A 6,761-nucleotide genomic window follows, 5' to 3' on the forward strand; every position below is an offset into this window, starting at 1 on the left:
ATCATCTCTAGCTGCATCCTTGTTGCTGCAAATGGCATTATTTCATTCTTTTTTATGGCTGAGTAGTATGCAGGCTCTTTAAATCCTCTCCCATTTAACTCTTGGTAGGCATCCACTGTAGGTCAGACCCTGTACCAGGTACAGGTAATACCAAAATGTAAAGAATGAGGGCTTCCCTGGTGGCACAGTGATTAAGAATCCGCCTGCCAATGCTGGGGACACTGTTTGGGCCCTTGTCCGGGAAGATCCCACATGCCATGGAGCAACTAAGCCCATGCGCCACAACTATTGAGCCTGTGCTCTAGAGCCCGTGAGCCACAACTACTGAGCCCACGTGCCACAACTACTGAAGCCCGCACACCTAGAGCCCATGATCCGCAACAAGAAAAGCCACCACAAAGAGAAGCCCACACACCGCAACGAAGAGTAGCCCTCACTCACCGCAACTAGAGAAATCCCGCGCGTAGCAATGAAGACCCAACGCAGCCAAAATATAAATAAAGAATGGGTCCCTGTCCTCAAGGAGCTCACAGTCTAGAAGGGAGAGAGACATGAGAACCCAAGGTTACAATGTAGCAACATCCTTGCTGCAAAGCAAGGGACATGGAAACAGAGGGAGGAAGGGCAACCAGGTCTCTCTGGGGATTAGAGAATGCCCCAGAGGGGGAAGAATTTAGGCTGCAACTTGACAGGAAAGGAATCAGCTGGGAGGGAGAGCTGGAAAGAGAGTAGCAGGAGGAATGGTCCTTCAAGGAAGGGAGTGAGCATGCATGTCTGTGTTGGCCTGCCCAATCTCCATTCCAGCTTCTCCCAGAGTCAGTTCTCCATTTTTCCTCTGGAAAGCTGTCCCACCCTGGAAAAGCTGATTCCAACCCCTGCTCCAGGGATGGGCTCAAGACCTGGACCATCAGAGCATCACCTTCCTCTCACCACTGTGATTGGTTAATAAGTGGGCACCTGACGCAAGGCAAGCCAATCAGATGCAACCAGAGCTAATCCAGTACTTGGCTTGGGTACCCATGTGAGAGGGACACTCTTTCTGCTGGATTTGTTCCTGTGAGGATGTAGTCGTCTGGAGCTGTGGCAGTTATCTTGCCATGATGTGAAGACAAGCCTATAGGAGAAAGGAACCAAGAAGGGAAAAAGCAGAGCTGAGAGATAGATGATGTGGTCACACTGCTTGAGCCCTTGGACCCAGCCACACCTGAAGCTGAGCCAGATCTACCCCTGGACATTCAGTTACGTGAACCAATAAATTTCCTTTTTGCTTAGGTCGATTTGAATTGGATTTTCTGTTCCTTGCAATTCAAAGAGTCTTGACTGGTCCAAAATGACAAAACATGAAATTAGACAAGTAGGCAAGGGCCAGATGGGAATTTAGATTCTATCCAATGGGATAAACATTGTAGAAACTGAAGAATCCAGAGCAAGGAGTAAAATTACAGGATTTGCATGATTCACACCAGAGATTAGTATGGTGGCCAGGGTGGAAGATGAGACCAGAGAAGCAAGTTAGGAGCCTAATGCAGTAATCCAAGTAAACAAAGATAGCATCCCAAGCTAGGAGGAGGAAAGAGTCTTAGCTTAGTATGTTATAACAAATTACCATAGACTGGCTGGCTTAACCAACATTTATTTCTCATAGTTCTGAAGTCTGGAGGTCCAAGATCAGGATACCAGCATGGTTGGGTTCTTGGTAAAGGCCACCTTCCTGGTTTACAGATGGCCATCTTCTCATTGTACCGTCACATGGTGGAGAGCAGAGAGAGAAGCAAGCTGTCTTGTTTCCCTTCTTATAAGGAAGTCCCAATGGCCCCATCACCAAATATAACCACATTGGGGATTAGGATTTTAACATATGAACTTTGAAGGAATACAAACATTAAGTCTGTAACAGAAGGAAAGGAAAGAATGGACTTAAGAGAAACTTAAGAGGTGGGATCCATCGGATTCAGGAATGGAATAGAATTGAAAGAGACATGGGGATAAGGGAAAGGGAAGATTCTGGAATAACTCTTGGGTTTCTGGTACTGGTAACCTTATGGGCCACAGTGCCCTACCTGGAGACAGAGAACACTGCAGAAGACACAGGTTTATAGCAGAGGAGAGGGGAGAGATGGAGGTGAGAAGGAAAGGGCAGTGATGTGTTCAGTCTGAGACATGTTGAGTTTTAGGTGCCTATGAGACATCCACTGAAATGTCCAATAATGGGTCCACAGGTCTGGAGTTTAGAAGACAGGTCCATGGCCTAACAATATAATATAATATGATTATGATACAACATACTATGATGGGATAAGATAATATGATTCTTTCATTTCCTGTTCGCACTAACACATTACAAAAAAACTAAGTGGCTTTTTATTTTGCTTTATTTTGTTAGAGAAGATGTGAAAGTTAAGTAGAATCTGGCTATGTTTTCACACACACATACGTGCACAAATAATGACAACTCAATTTTATAAAAATGTAATGAAAACGGTATAAAAACTGTTTTATAAAAAAAAAAACTTTTATCTCTTTACTTCTCTTTGACTCTCAATTAATAATGGATGTAAAAGCAGGCCTTCAATTATTATTCTAACAAAGATAGTCCACATCTTTAAAAATTATTTCATCTGTATTAATACTTAAAATCATCTAAGAAAAAGCGAAAAAAAAAAAAGAAGACAGGTCCATGGCTATGGATATAGACATAGGGTGAGAGAAGACTTCCCAGAAGAAGTGATAGCTGAGCTGAGAACCCGAGAATGACTCAGAGAGAGCTAGGTGAAGAGAAAGGGGGAGAGCTTCAGGTAGGAGGCACTGCGTACATGAAGACCCCAAGGCCTGAGAGAAGTTGGCCTCTGCTCTGACAGTCTGGGCTTTCATTTTGAAAATAATAAAGAAAATGGAGATTCCTGGAAAATGCAGCACATCCACCTCTGCCTGTATCTCCTGTGAGCCCCCAGGAGGGCTGGTAGAGAGAGAACGTGGCCAGCACACAAGGGACCAGCCACGGCAACTAACAAAAGCCAGAGGTATCTTCTTGTCAACCTTGAGCAGCAAAGCAGCAGACGTAAGCCAAGAATAGCTAAAGCCGTTCCAAGAAAGAATTTCCTTTAAAACATCACAAATGAAAAACAAAATCCTCTTAACCTAGTGACGGGCTCCTGATGGAATAAAGCACTTTCTCTGAAACTACCCCCAAATTAGCAAAACCATAATTAGGATTACTAAATGAATAGATCAGAATTCCATAGAGAAAATATTTACTCAGGCAAAACCTCCTCAATTCAATAGCTCTTTCAATTAATTTTTTCTAAAGTTTTGGATTTCCACAGACTAATCTGCTGGCATTTAGAAGGATTTGTAAGCCACTCGCCAAGTAATTAAAAAGTGTGAAATGTCTTTGCCAGGAAGCTCTTTGGGGACCTTTTTGGTAACATACAGAGAGGAGAAAGGTATCCGAAACACCTCCCTGCAGCCAACAGGGCCCTGCCTCTCAGTGCTAGTTCATCTCCTACTGGGACATGCCTTACAAACTTTCTCAAGCAGCCTAGGGTTGTGCAATGCCTTGGCCGAGTCCTAACATCGTCGTTGCCCCAGCTGGAGGGACAGAGCAAGCATGGGAGCCTCCCTCACTGTAGAACTGAAGGTTTCATCTGGAGGAAGCTAATGGATGATTAGAGCTTATAGGGCTCACACAACGGAGACGGACTGTGTTACTTTTTTTTTTTTTTTTTTTTTGGCTGTGTTGGGTCTTCATTTCTGTGCGAGGGCTTCCTCTAGTTGTGGCAAGCGGGGGCCACTCTTCATCGCGGTGCGCGGGCCTCTCATTATCGCGGCCTCTCTTGTTGCGGAGCACAGGCTCCAGACGCACAGGCTCAGTAGTTGTGGCTCACGGGCCTAGTCGCTCCGCGGCATGTGGGATCTTCCCAGACCAGGGCTCGAACCCGTGTCCCCTGAATTGGCAGGCAGATTCTCAACCACTGCGCCACCAGGGAAGCCCCGGACTGTGTTACTTTGATTGTGATAATGAATCAAGCCTGGGCCACAAGTGAGATAGGCTGGGACCTGCGACCCTTCACCAAAGTGCTGGCACCTGGACAGACATTTCACCTCCTCGAGCAACAGAATACAAAGAACCTATAAGGGACGGAACACAACTGCACGCATGCGCAGTCGGGGCAATGATGAACAATAAGATACAAAAAGGCCAAACCAACTGCCATTTCTGAGGTGCTGGGAGCAAAAGCAGAGTACTGCACATGATCTCTGCACACAGCACCACCAAGGGCAGGGGCAGACCACCTAAGCTACCCCTCCAGCCCGACCCACTGATCTGCCCACACCCTCATCCCGTTAAAGGAACCAGCCACCCTTCTCAGAGAGTGAGCAAGGGTTACCTGTTTTTACTCCCTCATGCTGCAGCATGAGTCCTAATAAAGCCTTGCCTGAATTCCTCATCTGGCCTCTTATCAATTTCTACTGATTAAAAGAGTCCAAGTACCCAAGTCGGTAACACATGGAGGGCTGAGATTAATTTAGAGTACCCTTAGATTTTGACGAGTGGGACATGTGGGAGAATCCTTGATGTGGAAGGTAAGCAAGGTCCTACCCAGAGTCCTAACTCACCTATTGCCTCTGTGTTCCTTACCCGCTCACATTCCCCAACCACACGAGTCTCTTCATCTTTCTCCAAACTCACCTTTTACCTCAGTTGTGCCCTCTATTTTAAATGTTCTTTTCCTTAAAGAAGGGAGTTGTCAGACTGGAGAACACAGGGTAGAGGTACTCAGTGCTCCATGTAGCCCTGAACCCGGGCCTGGTGCTCTTGCAGTGCAAGCCTCTGATCCCCCCTCACCAACCCTCAAGCATTCCTCCTTGTTCCTCCAAAGAAAATCCACCACACAATGCATTAGAGTAAGAAATTGATTTTGTTCTGAAGTTTCAACAGGGAAGACACAGGAGAGGGTCACATCGCAGAGCACACAGCAAACTCAACAGAAATTCCAATTAGACATGTCACTCTCCCTGCAAAGTTTCTCGTCAGCCACACAATTCCCCTCCCCCTTGACCCTTCCAGGAAGCTTCAGCCTCTACTCCTGCCACCCTCCCCCATATATTTCTCTCTCTTTCTGAAGAGAAGTTTAACTTTTCCTTGTCTTGCTTCCAATTTTAGAGTCTCCCTCCCATGACCCCACTCAACAGTCTTTGAGTTCCATCTTCTTTAGAAGGCAGTGGGAAGTTGTAAATAACAAACAATATTTTTCCACGTCAGACCTTTTTCGCTTGTGAATGAGTGCCAGAACTCCATGGGAAACACAGTTCGAGGCCTGGCCGGGGATGAGTGAGCAGCTTTAGTGGTCACTCTGGCTGCGGGACCTCCCCCCGGAACCACCTGGGCCTTCCTGTGATCCTTCTGAAGTGCCTGAGATCCTCCTGAAGAGCCTAGCAGGGGCTGTTCCACCTGGAAGTGTGCTGCAAAGGCCTCACCAGACCACAGGAAAAAGAGACCCAGACTAAAGCAAGAAAGTGGAAGATTGGATCTTTACAGGAAAAGATGCCCATGCTTCAGTTGCCTGAGAGCAGCTTCTAGAAACTATAAAATCTCAAGTCACAGGGCATTACGATTGGGTGGTTGCTGGGTTCCCACATGCCTTGAGAAAAGGAGATAACCACATCCTTCCTCTCTTCTTCAAGCCTTGCCCATCTATTTCCACCTGGGAAAGCTGGGATTGCCATGCCAATCCGACTCAGGTAACTGAATACAGCTGTTTCCACAGGGGTGGGCCTGAAAGCTGCTGGCAGGAGAATCCAGCTGAGTCTTTAGTATCTGTTTGTACCCACATGTTGCCCTGGGGGAAAAAAAATTATAACTCTTACTCAATAGAGGAGGATAGAAAAACATATCTAATGGACTGGGGCAGCCCCAGATAGATGTCTCATTGCTGAACCCCTAGGAAGGGCTCAACTTAATGGCAGTTGAATTTAAGCCTGTGACTTAGAGTTACCTGTAGGCTGGGATGAGGATGGGAGCAGTGGTTTGGAGTCCTGGCTGGTGTGGAGTGTCTGAATTTCTGATTCACCAGCAGGGGGCAGCAATGAGCAAGAACCAGAAGTAGTTTGTAGGCTGACTTCTGCATTACTGGAAACTTTGGAAATACTGAGGAGGGAAACACTTGGAAGGATTGGACTTCCTGTTATTCAGATTGGTGGGGATGCAGAGCCTTCATACATTGAGATGTTTTGTTTGGGAGCATTTTACCTGCAGAATCCACCAAGTTGGCTGTTGTCAGATATTTATACAGATATTTACATTGATTAAGATAGGCATCTGACAGATTGTACTTTCCAAAGATGGCCACAGCAATATCACCCATCCCACGTGTCCTTCTATGATGTAAACCTACCACACCCCTATCAGGAGGTTGAGTTTATTTCCCCTTTGTATCTAAGTTTTCCAACATTTGCTTCAACCAATAGAATACAGCAAAAGGGATATTGCATCAGTTCTGGGCATAGCTTTTAACTGGCCTAGTAGCTTCTTCTTCCTGCCTCTGGGAATGCTCTCTCTTGGGTCCCTTTCAGAACCAAGCTATTGACTATATTTTCTTCTTTTCTGTATTCTTAATGCTCTGGCATTTGAGGCCTTGATCTGGAGAGAATGCCCCTCCCAGGGTTAGTTCATTCCTAGACCCTCCCTTACGAGTATGCCCTTGATATACAAACCAACAAATCTGGAGCCCACACTTCCACCATCTCCTTTATCATATTCT

This window comes from Balaenoptera acutorostrata, chromosome 3 (assembly GCF_949987535.1).
Source record: "Balaenoptera acutorostrata chromosome 3, mBalAcu1.1, whole genome shotgun sequence".
NCBI lineage: Eukaryota > Metazoa > Chordata > Mammalia > Artiodactyla > Balaenopteridae > Balaenoptera > Balaenoptera acutorostrata.